Consider the following 11,639-nt stretch of genomic DNA (forward strand, 5'->3'; position numbering starts at 1 on the left):
CTTACTCACATGTTGCCTGAAGGAAAATGTGAATGAATGCTGGGATAAGTGTCTTGATAAAGGTGGATATAAAGTGGGAGCACAGAAAAAGGTGTGCGTGTCTTTAAAGAGGTTGTGGAGATGTATAGCCAGGCATGGATTTACAGAAGAGAAAGCATTTATTTTATATACTGAAGGAATTGTTGACAGAGTTCACTCTGAGCAGAGGGAAATGCATAGTTAAAAACATAGGCGAGGAAGCTTATGGCATTTCGAGGAAATTGCTGAGTTTTTGTCACCAGAGATAAGGCTGGAAATATAGGTTGGGACAGGATTAGAAAGTATCTTAAGGATTTTAAATTTATATCCTGTAGGTTATGGGAAACCACTTAAGGTGGTTTTATAACCACTTAAGGTTATAAAGTGAGGAGTGACATATATGTTATATGTTTCAGAAAAGCGAATGTTTTTGGTGCAAAACATTTGCGATGAGGGAACAAAAGAGATTTCATATGGGAGTGTCTGTTAAGGAGCCATGACTTTGGTCCAAATGGAGATGATGAGGACAAGGGTAGTAGCAACAGGAGCAGTGATGAAGTGATAGAACAAATATTTTGGAAGTGGAAACCATAGGATTTGTTGAGCGGAATACAGTAAAGGAAGGAATGGGAATGGTGATAAAGGTTCTAATTAGAGGAACTTATATATGAGTAATGCATGAGGTAAGGAACAGGTGTGGTGGAAAGATGGGGAGGGACACATCAGTTTGCTGTTAGGCTTGCCTTGTTTGAGTTGCCAGAATGTGAACTCTGAGATTAGTGTAAAATGGGACTGTAGATGAAGCTTTGAGTGTCATGTTTGAGGCTATGGGATTTTATGAGCTCCATCAGACAGAGGATACAGAGCAAGAATAACAGCACTCCTAGGATGGAATCCTGAGTTGTATGAATAGTAAAAAGAAAATGGTAAAGATGGAGAATAGATACTCAGTTTCACCAAAACCAGAAGAGAGAGAAGGGAAGGGGAATTTTTGCAGAAGAATGAATAGTGTACCAAAAAAATGCTGTAGAAGTTAAAAGAGTGAGGTTCAGAAATTAGGAGTCTCGGAGGACCTCAAGAGACATTTTAGTTGGGTGCTGGTGGTGACAGCTGGATTATGAAGTCTGGAAGGTGAGAAAGCAGAATGAATGCTGTACATTTTATATGAAGGCATAGGAGTATCCCCTGTTGCACTCTTGGCCCCACCCTGTGCAACTCTTTTCACAGAAACAAATCCTCAGTCATGCAAGGTTTACGAGATGAATTAATTTAGCACCTTGTGTTCGCGTGAGAACTCTATAATGGTATTCACGAGTTTACAGGATGTGACTGCCAGCCCTTTCCTCTTCCTTTAGCACCCTCACAGATACTTTTTATATGTCTTAGGAACACCACTTACTGACCAAAATGTATCTGAGGAGGTGAGTGAGGTCCAGGAAGTCTTCGTCTCTAAAAAATCAAGGGCAGTCATACATCCCGAGGTGTCCTCAATTTAAGTTTGATTTCTTCTGTGCTAGTGACAGTATTGTCTGTCACTTATATGATGAAAAAAAATTGCTGAGATCATTTTATAAGCAGAACGTTCCACAAGTAAAAGGTCAGAAAGCACACACATACCTATGTATCTATATATCTGAATGCATAGAAAAATCCGAGGGGTGTATACCCAACTGTTGCAGTGAGGAACTTTGGATAGAGGAGTGAGATTATGGGATAGATAAAGGCAGAACTTTACTTGTCAATTTAGATTCTTTTGCACTGCTTAAATTTTTCAATGACATTTATTCACGCATTACTTGTATAATTCTTTAAAATATGTGGTATCTTCTTTATGTGAGAGGCTTTCTTTTTTATACCTGTCCTCACACAAAATATTACATAGAATTTATAATGCATTGAGGGTCTAAATATAGTTTGCTCACAAGTTTGCTCAACAAGCCTACTTATAGGCTTGTTGAAGGGAGGAATGAGAGAGATAAGCTAACCAAAGACAGAATAAAGTTATGTATAAATATCATGAGCCAAATTTGGTGCCCTTTTCAGCAGTCAGATGGGTGTAGTACATTTTCCCAGAGTGTGGTCCACTTGCATTTGGATCACAAGGTGGCACTTATTAGAAATACAGATTCCCAGGTCCCACTCTTGGGAATCTTGCTGCTAATGGTTATGAGTGTTAGTCATGGGAGGAATCCTTGCCAGGGTGGTAATACAGCAGTCATCAAAATTTTTCCTGTTTCTTCCTAATTTGTAAATATTTAGAGTGAAGTGTCTGTAAAGTGGCCAGGATAGGAGCTGGGGCTGGTGGAGGAGGCATGGGGAATAGAGGGTGTGTTGTAAACATAGTGACGCTTAATTTCTTAACATGGAGGTCACTAAAATCCTAAGTTGCCTTTAGTGTGGGTATGATTCCTTCCTCTACCTCCTTTCTGTGTTTAGTAACTGGAATATTAGGTCTCCTGCAAGTTTGCTTTGCCTCTGTTCTAGCACTTTGGACCAGATTCCCTGTCTGCTGGCAACACAGTAATAGATGGTTAACTAGGTGAAATGGCCTTGGAATTACACCCTAATGAGCAAGCTGGTGCAAGCAGTTGGAGAATATCAGGATAGAAATTCTCTCCCTTGCTGACCTTGGCTCTGCTTCTAACCTAAAAAAGGAAAAAAGAAGGAAGATTACTGTACTTTTGGTATTTCATTGTAAAGAAATTCGTGAGAATTTCTTACATTTGTTTAAAATTACAGTTGTTAAAGACATAAAAATGTGGTTTCACTGTTATGTATAATACTCTACTGAATTTGGTTTAACCTAGTATATCATAACCACAATGAAAATAACCACATACATGCATATACACACATACAAGCAATACCCCGCAATTTTCCAATGATATGTAGAATATCAAAGTCCCAGTTGTATTTTGCAAGACATTGTGTCCCTTCTGTGCTTTGTTTCCTTTTTTTCTTTTCTAGTCCTAGAACTATTGCCCTACCTTGCTCTCTCCCTCCCTCCCTCCTTCTCTTCCTCTCTTCCTTCGTTCTTCGAAAATTGGCATGTCTAATACTGTTGAGCTCCAATAGTGGTTTTTTCATAGACGGCAGTGATGCGATCATGCAGTGGGAAAACATTTTTTAAAATGCAACTATTTATAAATTTTGTGGTGAGGGGAGGTTAGAGAGAAGCAGGACTCAGTTTTCAGTGGAGACTCTTCTTTTGTCTGGAAGAATCACCTTAACAGGACTATTGCTTATGAAAAGGCAAAATCCAGAGTATTTCTGATGGGAATGATTTGCACGAAGAAGAAAAAAATTTCTGTGCTAAATAGTGAAAAATATAGTATTCATTGAGTAAGCAGACAATTCTGAGATATCGTTAGGCTAACTGACTCCTTTTTCTGGGTGGTGGATGATAGGAACAGGAGACAAGTGACGTTAAGGGACATAGTGAAAGCCCTTGATTTCCGGAGGTCTAAGACTCAGTCTTGAGGACCAGAGGAGAAGGATGGAAATTACAAGTAGGGACCTTCTCATGGAAAGATGTAGCCTATGAAATTTAGGAGCACTGATATCTGATCTCAATTTTTTTTTCATTGTTTTCATTCCTTCATTTATACTTAAATTTTCAAGTAAGTTTTATTAATCGTTGAAGCTGACGGAAATTGTGAATTGGTTCTTTGACCACAGTTGTTTTGAGCTCATGCTTTGAGTGTAGCTATTTCTTCTTCTGAGGCTCCTGTGAAGGTAACAACATTCTTCCAAGGCATGTCGGCAGGCCTCGAATTCTATGAGTTGGCCTGTAGTAAAGAAAGTGGTTTATGAAAGAGCGAGAAAAGGGTAGTGGCACCCAAGGGTGGCTAGTAGAATGTACATGTTTTCTCCAAAGTTCTCTGTAAAATTAAGAAATGGGAACATTAATGGGACATGGATATCTGCAATCATGCTAGATGGAGAGTTGAATAATTTTTATTTGGGTGTTAGAGGAAAGGGAAGTCTTGCAAACTTGGATACTCCCAGGTCAGTCGTAGTATATTGCATTTTCAAAATTCCTCACATTTAAGAGTACTCATTTTGAATAGCATACTTGTACATGCTATAAGTTAATATCTTTTAAAATATCCTGTTAAAAGTGATTTTATATAAGATTATACCCTATGTGATGGTATGGGTATTAAATTTGATTCAGATATTCAAGACCACTATTTGGTTGCAATGAAAAAGATGACTAATGTTGGACTCAGACTGAACTTTTAGAAGTCATCTAACTTTTAAAAGATGGAGTTTACTTGATTGACAGATCTCATAAAAGAGAATTTTGATGGAAAAACAATCTGACTTTGTAATCAGTCACAGTGTTGTTTTCCACTATCACCCTGGAATTCATTCCTTCATTGATACAATGCCTGCTTTTCAATCTTTTTTTTTCTTAGTCACTGCTTTATACTCTAAAATTCTCTTCAGATTAAGAAATACAAAGCCACACTCAGTAACAGTGATTCATGAATAAAAAATTTACAATCCATAGTCATTCTAGAGGTCTGAATTTTTTTTCTCCTCCTTGAGCTTTTCAGTTTAAAGATAAATATACTTCTGGGAAGATTAAATTAACTGTTTCAAATTATTGCCATCAACCTAAAAATTACCTTAGTCATATTAGCATCATCTAGCCCTAACAGTGAGGGCTGTATAGATAATATTCACTAAGCGTATTTATTTTTAATCTTTGAGGAAAAAGAAATCTTTGTTCCTAGTCAATAGTCCAGTTCCGGGATTGGAAGGTAAATGTGGATATTAATTGTGGCTGACACTGCGTGGCCTACATCAGTGATTATATCAGGAGTCAGGGGTCTTAAAGGGAGATATAAATGGTGCCACAGGCCTGGCGCCAGGCACAGACATGGCCTGGTTCTCAGTCATGACCACTGTTGCTCTGTCAAAGTGATTTCTGGATCTTTTGACCTATCCCCTGCCCTGAGATACACAGCCGGTACTGAATAAACTTGCTGTTAATTGGCCTTTTTGCTTCTGTGTTCCTTTAATTTTCTGGTCTCCCTTTCTTCATTTTAACCTCATCAGTAGTTGAGAGAAAGTGCAAAGTGATTCTTGAGAAGTCTTCCTGAGGGGCCATGATGAGACAGAATTAAAAAACAAGCTCCCAATGGCAGAAACCCTGAGAGAGCACAAACTCAAAAAATGTGGACATTAGAAAGGGAATCTTGGAGGAGGAAGGCTTTGAGAAAGAAAACTTGGGAACTGAGGGATTTCCTCACAAGAAGCCATGACAAAAAGGGACAATATGGGTGTTACCAGGGGAAGAAAACCTCATAGCTGAAAAATCAGAGTTAGGCTGAGAGAACTGGATAGGAAGAGATACCCGAAAAAATAAGAGATTGAGAAAGAAAGCAGAAAGAGTATGCTTAAGGAGACCGTTTCAGCGTTTCCCCTAACAGCTAGTGTATGCTCATTCCTTCCCCACACCTAACCTTTCTGTAATTTAATAGCTTTTAAATCAGAGGTTTCCCAATAGGTAATTAAATATCTATAAAGATATATATTATGAAAGTTCGTAAAAATAAATTCAATTATTAGATATGAAAATCCAATTCCCTTTTTCCCTTCTTATCCAGTCTTTAGAACTTAATGGAGAAAAGCCTCAGAGGATTTTTCTTAAATCATTATTTTTTAAAAATCTTATCCTCTTCTCTTCTGCCATTAAAGCCTTGCATGGCAGTGGACCAAAGTGCATTGGCGTTATTGGGGAGATGCTAGCGAGGAAACTTACAGTAAAGAGGATGAGGATGTTTCTGTTTCCTTCAGTTCCCAGCGGCCTTAGTTTACAAAGATCGCCACCAGAATTTTCTTAAGCTGGACTTACTGTCTATACTCCATTTTAAATTAACTAAATAAGATTTATTTACTTCATGGGTTACATAAGACTTCCTTTTAATTTAAGATCCAAATATTAAGTAGGGTTTTAAGGTTCCTTCCATTGTGCAATTAATATGTAATTACGAAGAAGACTGTGGGCTGTGTCAGCAAAACATAGGAGTTTGGTGTGAAAAACAAAACTCAGACATACAGAGCATCTAAAATAAAATACAGCATGCTTCAGATTGTCTGTGTTTGAGATTGTTTCTGTTGTTAAAATTACTCTTCTTCATTAACATGGATGACTGCCAGTTGACCAAATTCTGGTGCCTGAAACTTATAGAATAAACAAGATTATCTAATGCTATAAAATCACTGATAAATGCATTTTTAAATGACCAAACACTCAATACTTTTCTAGAATCACCCTCGATCTCATTTTAAAATACACGCAATAGCTTTAGAAAAATTTGTTCTTTCAAAAGCTTCTACTTTTCTGTATTTATGATATGGTGGGTTTGAATATTACATACATATTTTTGTAAAAATTGGGCCACTTCTGCCCAGATAAATATTGTGTAACCCCCTAAACTATCATAACAACCCCAAAAGTAAACTTACAACAAATAAAAAGAAAACAACTCTTTGTAAAAAGCACAATCAGCAAGGCAGACATTGCAATATATTCTTGGTAGACATTCAGTACATAGCTTATCTTAAGTGGAATACAGAAAGAAAATATGTTTGCTTATATTTGGTGATAAGATCTAAAAAGCAGCTCACACTTTTAAGTTGTTTTAGTTTGCTCATGGTGGAGAGGAATAGTATCAATATGTCCTCTTGCCTCTTTTGTTAACCATATCTATGATAGTCAGCAATAACATTTGAGTCTTTTTTGTTTTGCTCTGGTGTGATTGGGTTCCCCTAAAAGTTTCCTTGGTCATCTTTCCATCTGAGGTCATTGTGTTGATTAATTCTACATGTCAACTTGACTGGGCCATGGTGTACCCAGATAGTTGGTTAAACATTATTCTGGATGTGAGAGTATTTCTAGGTAAGATTAACATTTGAATTGGCAGGCTGAGTAAAGCAGATTGCTCTCCACAATGTGGGTGGGCTTCATCCAATCTGGTGAAGGCCTTAAGAGAACAAAAAGGCTGAGTAAGAGATCATTTTCTCCCTTTGCCTGACTGTCTTTGAGTTGGGACATCAGTCTCCTCCTGCTCTTGGAGTTCAACTCAGACTGGAATTTACACTATCAGCAATCATGGTTCTCAGGCCTTCAGACTCAAATCCAAACTATTTCATTGACTCTCCTGAGTCTCTAGTTTGTGGAATGCAGATTTTGAGACTTCTCTGCCTCCTTAATTGCATCAGCTAATTCCTTATAATAAATCTCTTTATATGTATATGTATACATATATGTATCCTATTGATTCTGGCTCTCTGGAGAACCCTGACTAACATAATCACCTATTTAGCTTTTTCGAGAGATTGGCAACAAGAGCTATGCTCAACTATAAAAACACTAGTTTCAAAGATTTGTACTCACTCTCTGCTAAGTTTCTTCAAAGAGAGAGTTCCTAGAGGGAAAGCAAAGAAGAGCCATTCCCATTTATGTGTCTAGAAACTGTCCCAAGGCAACCCCATTTAAACAGATCACCAGAGCAGGGAAGTGCTGCTCTGAAACCTCCTACCTTAGGCCCATTTCATGTAGCTCTATGCCTATTGGCCTCTGGCTTGGAGTCCCCAAATGCTTTTAGCATCTGGCAGCCACTTGCTCAGTTCCCAGCTGTTGCTCTTTGACGGCTAGAGGACCCACTCAGTCTCTGGAAGATTACACCCAGCCTCTGAAAGTCACCATTGCTCTCATTATTTCCAAAGCCCACCAGTCTGGCTGCTTCTACTGGAGCTGCTTCTGACTTCCTCAGGGGTCTTTACCCTCACATGAATGGAGGGGATTCCGGAGACGCTGGAATCCCATGACATTACAAAAAAAAAAAAAGTGCATATATGTCTTTTTTCTGGGAAACAGATCATGTGTTTTTTCCCATCAGATTTTCAAAAGATTCCAGAACCAAAAAAAGATAGTTGTCCTAAGGAATTGGTACACTCGCTGGTTCTTTAAGACATACTGGTTCCTTTTCTGCCCTGGGAAGAGGTCTCAACTGTCACAATCATTGTTTGCTTTGTCGAACCCAGCAGTATCTCAGCACTTTCTTAACCAACCAATTTTTTTCTCTTTAACTGAGAAGGTTACGTATATTTCTTCCTCAGGAGGATATGTCAAACCTCTGCCATTTCAGATTGAGAAAAATTGCTAAAGGTTAAGGATAACTGTACATTATTTTTTAAGGAAATACTCTAGTCTTTACGCTTTCAGGGTGGGGCATATACAAGTTCACTGTTTAATCAGATTTTATAATACCTTGTTTTCATTTTTTGTTATTTTATTGCTGTTTCAATAAACTGGTTATTAATTAACATGTAATATCTTTTATTTTTCTTTCTTTTTTAAATTAAATTTATTGGAGTGACACTGTTTAATAAAATTATATAGGTTTCAAGTGTACAGTTCAATAATACATCATATGTATATTGTGTTGTGTCTTTCTTAAGCATATATATGAGTAAAAGATATATTTTTCCCACTTCCTCCTACATATCTCTCCTCTCCCTCCACCTATATTTGGGGGCATTAAAGTTCGGTGTTAGGGTTTTCAATGATTTTAAGCAAACATTTATTGAGTGCCTCTGTTCTTTTAATGCCTGGATTTTTACAGTTATAAGCTATGGTGACAGGATAAAGTCACTGCCATAATTTTTCTTTGATTACAGGAATAGTACTGCTATTCATTTGTGTTCCGCCAATTTCCGGCTGTTCCACTGATACCTTGGAATGGTTTATTCTTAGTTATGTTCCTTGCTGCCTAACGGTAGAACTGGTCCTTGTCTGCATGGAGCTATCAGTCTAGCAGCAGAAAGAGCTACACAAATAAACAGTGATAATTAAAAATGACAAGTATAATAATGGTGTCTATAAAGTGCAATGGAACTGCAGCCTGGGGAGCAATTAACTGCTTCCCCGTGTATGGCGGGGGAGGGCCAGGGGAAGCTACTAGGAGGAAAGAATTTTCTCCTGGGTCCCAACATGAATGTAATTTGGCCAGGGGGACCACGGGGAAGGGGACAGAGGGGGATCTGATAACAGTAAAATACTCTAAGGCAAGAAAAAAAAAATCTAGAAAGGCATTAGAGAGGCATTCTTTCTTAAACTAATGTTTGGAAAACAGTTACTGTTTGAATAAGAATGTTTGAGTGTTTCTGTTAAGCAATGTCTTTAAAATGCTTATTTAAGGCCAAGAAATTCTGTGCCAGTTTTTTTTTTTTGAATAAAGAAACATCTGTATGCCTTCAATGCCTTAGTTTTAATTTTAAACAACTATTTTAAAACATTTTAGGTGATCATTTTTCTTTTGCTTTTAAATTTAATCCATTCTTTTTAGACAAAGACACTCTAATTTCCTTATTTGTCTAACATTTATGGAGTGTTTTATGTGCTTTATCTAATACATATTTACTCTCTTAAAAATGGATTAAATGCTTTCTATAAAACAGAAATGCTACTGCCAGCTACTATATGATTTGATTTATTACAGGAGTTTATAACTTAGACTCATTAATACACCCCTTACAAAGGGACATTCTGGAAGAAATTTGATTTAAAATTTTAAAGTTCTTATAATTACTGAACTTATTGAAACGTCTAGTGCTTGATCTCAACAAAAGTCAGAATCCTAAATTTTTGTGCCTTCATTGATTAGGGTTATTTTCAGACAGTTATTTGAGGAAATATGTTAAAAAACATTTATGCACAATCATTTATCCCCTCTAATTTAAATAATACTTCAATGATCATAACTTTTTGTTTTTCAAAACTCTTTGCAGTATTCAGTGATTGCTTTTTTCCTTTTTTAAAAAATTTATTTATTTATTTTTAATTCTTTAATATCGTCACGTATTTGACCCCTTTTACCCCATCTAACTCCTCTTCCCTCCTCCCCGCTCCTCTCTAGTAACCACTAGTCTATTGTCCATGTCCATGTGTCTCTGTTTGTTTGTCCTGTTCATTTCTTGCTTTTAGGTTTATATTCCACAAAGAAGTAATATCATATGATTTTCAACTTTTTCTGTTTGGCTTATTTCACTTAGCAATGTTCTCTTTAATAGATTCTTTGTAAGGAGGGCATTGAATTTAAGTTATAATTTACATAATTGCTTTTGCAGAGATTTTAGCTGTTTAACAATAGCTGAAACTGTTTAAAAATATAATAAATATGAGCACCTACAGAACACCATACAAGGTGTTCAGTACCTGTCTTGAGGAAAAATAAGCTTGTAGACAAAGAATTATAGTCTAATTGGTTAAGTGTTATAAAAGAAGTATGCACAGTGTCAGAGACTCACAAATCATGAAGCACTAAATTCTGTTTAAGTAGAGGTGAGATGGCTGAGAAAGGTTACAGAGGAAAGAGGATGTTGGTGAAAGATTCTAAGAGAATAATGAAAAGAGTATTTTAGTTGAAGGCAAATTCATGAGTAGAGTGAGCATGAGGAATGGTGAGAAGTCCTATGGGGCAGGAGGTGAGGTTGGAAATGAGACTGGGGGCACATTGGCAAAGGTCCAGGGTACACTTAAGCTGAAGAAGAAATGACATGTTTTAGAGAAATCACCTTGGTAACAGAAAGGAGAATGAACCCCTTTGAGAAAGAGCAATTACAGGAATACCAGATAGTATTTGATAGGCAGTGGGAAAGTCTCACAAGCAGTACTCACAGGGAAACAGACCAGACAGGTAAGATATGAGAACTGTTTGAAGATGGTGGGCTTGACAAGAACTGGTGACTGATGAAGGAGAGAAGAGGGGGTAGATATAATGGAATAGGAAGGATGGTAATGACTAATTTTTAAGTTTGAGAAATAGAATGAATAGTGTTATCATTTAATTTAGGAAAGAAAGGAAGGAAAGTTTTGGAAAAAGCAAAAGTACTTAGTTTTGGAAAAAACATGGAGACAGGTTTTAATCTTGGCTCTTTGCTCTATTACTAGTTGTGTGGAACTTGGGTAAGCTCTATAACCTCTCAGAATCTCCTTTTCTTCTTTTAAAAATGGGAAAAATTATACTTATTGTGTAGAATCGTTGAAAGGATTAAATAATAAACATGTATGTAAAATGACTAGCACTTTCCTGAAATATCTGAGATACTCAGCGAGTATTATTTTCACTTCCTCCTTCTTCTTTTGAATTTCAGGAGCAGTAAAGATCTAAGACAGTTAGCCAGGTAGGCAGTAGAATTGTTGGGAAAAAAAATCCATTCAAAGAAAGCAATCAACTGAAAGTTCTGGAGATTTTTTTAAAATAGGATATAATTGATTCAAAGTTCTTTATGTACTTAGATTGTTGTTTGAGATGATATTAGTATATGAAATTAAAGTATAAATAAGTCTTTAACATGACCAAGTCCAGAGAAAAGTAATTTGACTGTTATTACTACTCTTGTTACATTATCTGTAGTATTATATAATTGTGATCTCTATAGCTACTTTAGAAATACTATATATTCCAAACTGCTTATTTCTGTTGGTTTATATGCCCTGTTAAGACAAAATTCAGCTAAGGAGTATTGAGGAAATGAGAGCCATTAGCATTAGCCAAAGCAGGGAATGGATGCTAGAAAGTAAATGTGTTATAAGAGGAGAA

Source organism: Pteropus vampyrus, unplaced genomic scaffold (genome assembly GCF_000151845.1).
Source record: "Pteropus vampyrus isolate Shadow unplaced genomic scaffold, Pvam_2.0 Scaffold70, whole genome shotgun sequence".
Classification (NCBI taxonomy): Eukaryota; Metazoa; Chordata; class Mammalia; order Chiroptera; family Pteropodidae; genus Pteropus; species Pteropus vampyrus.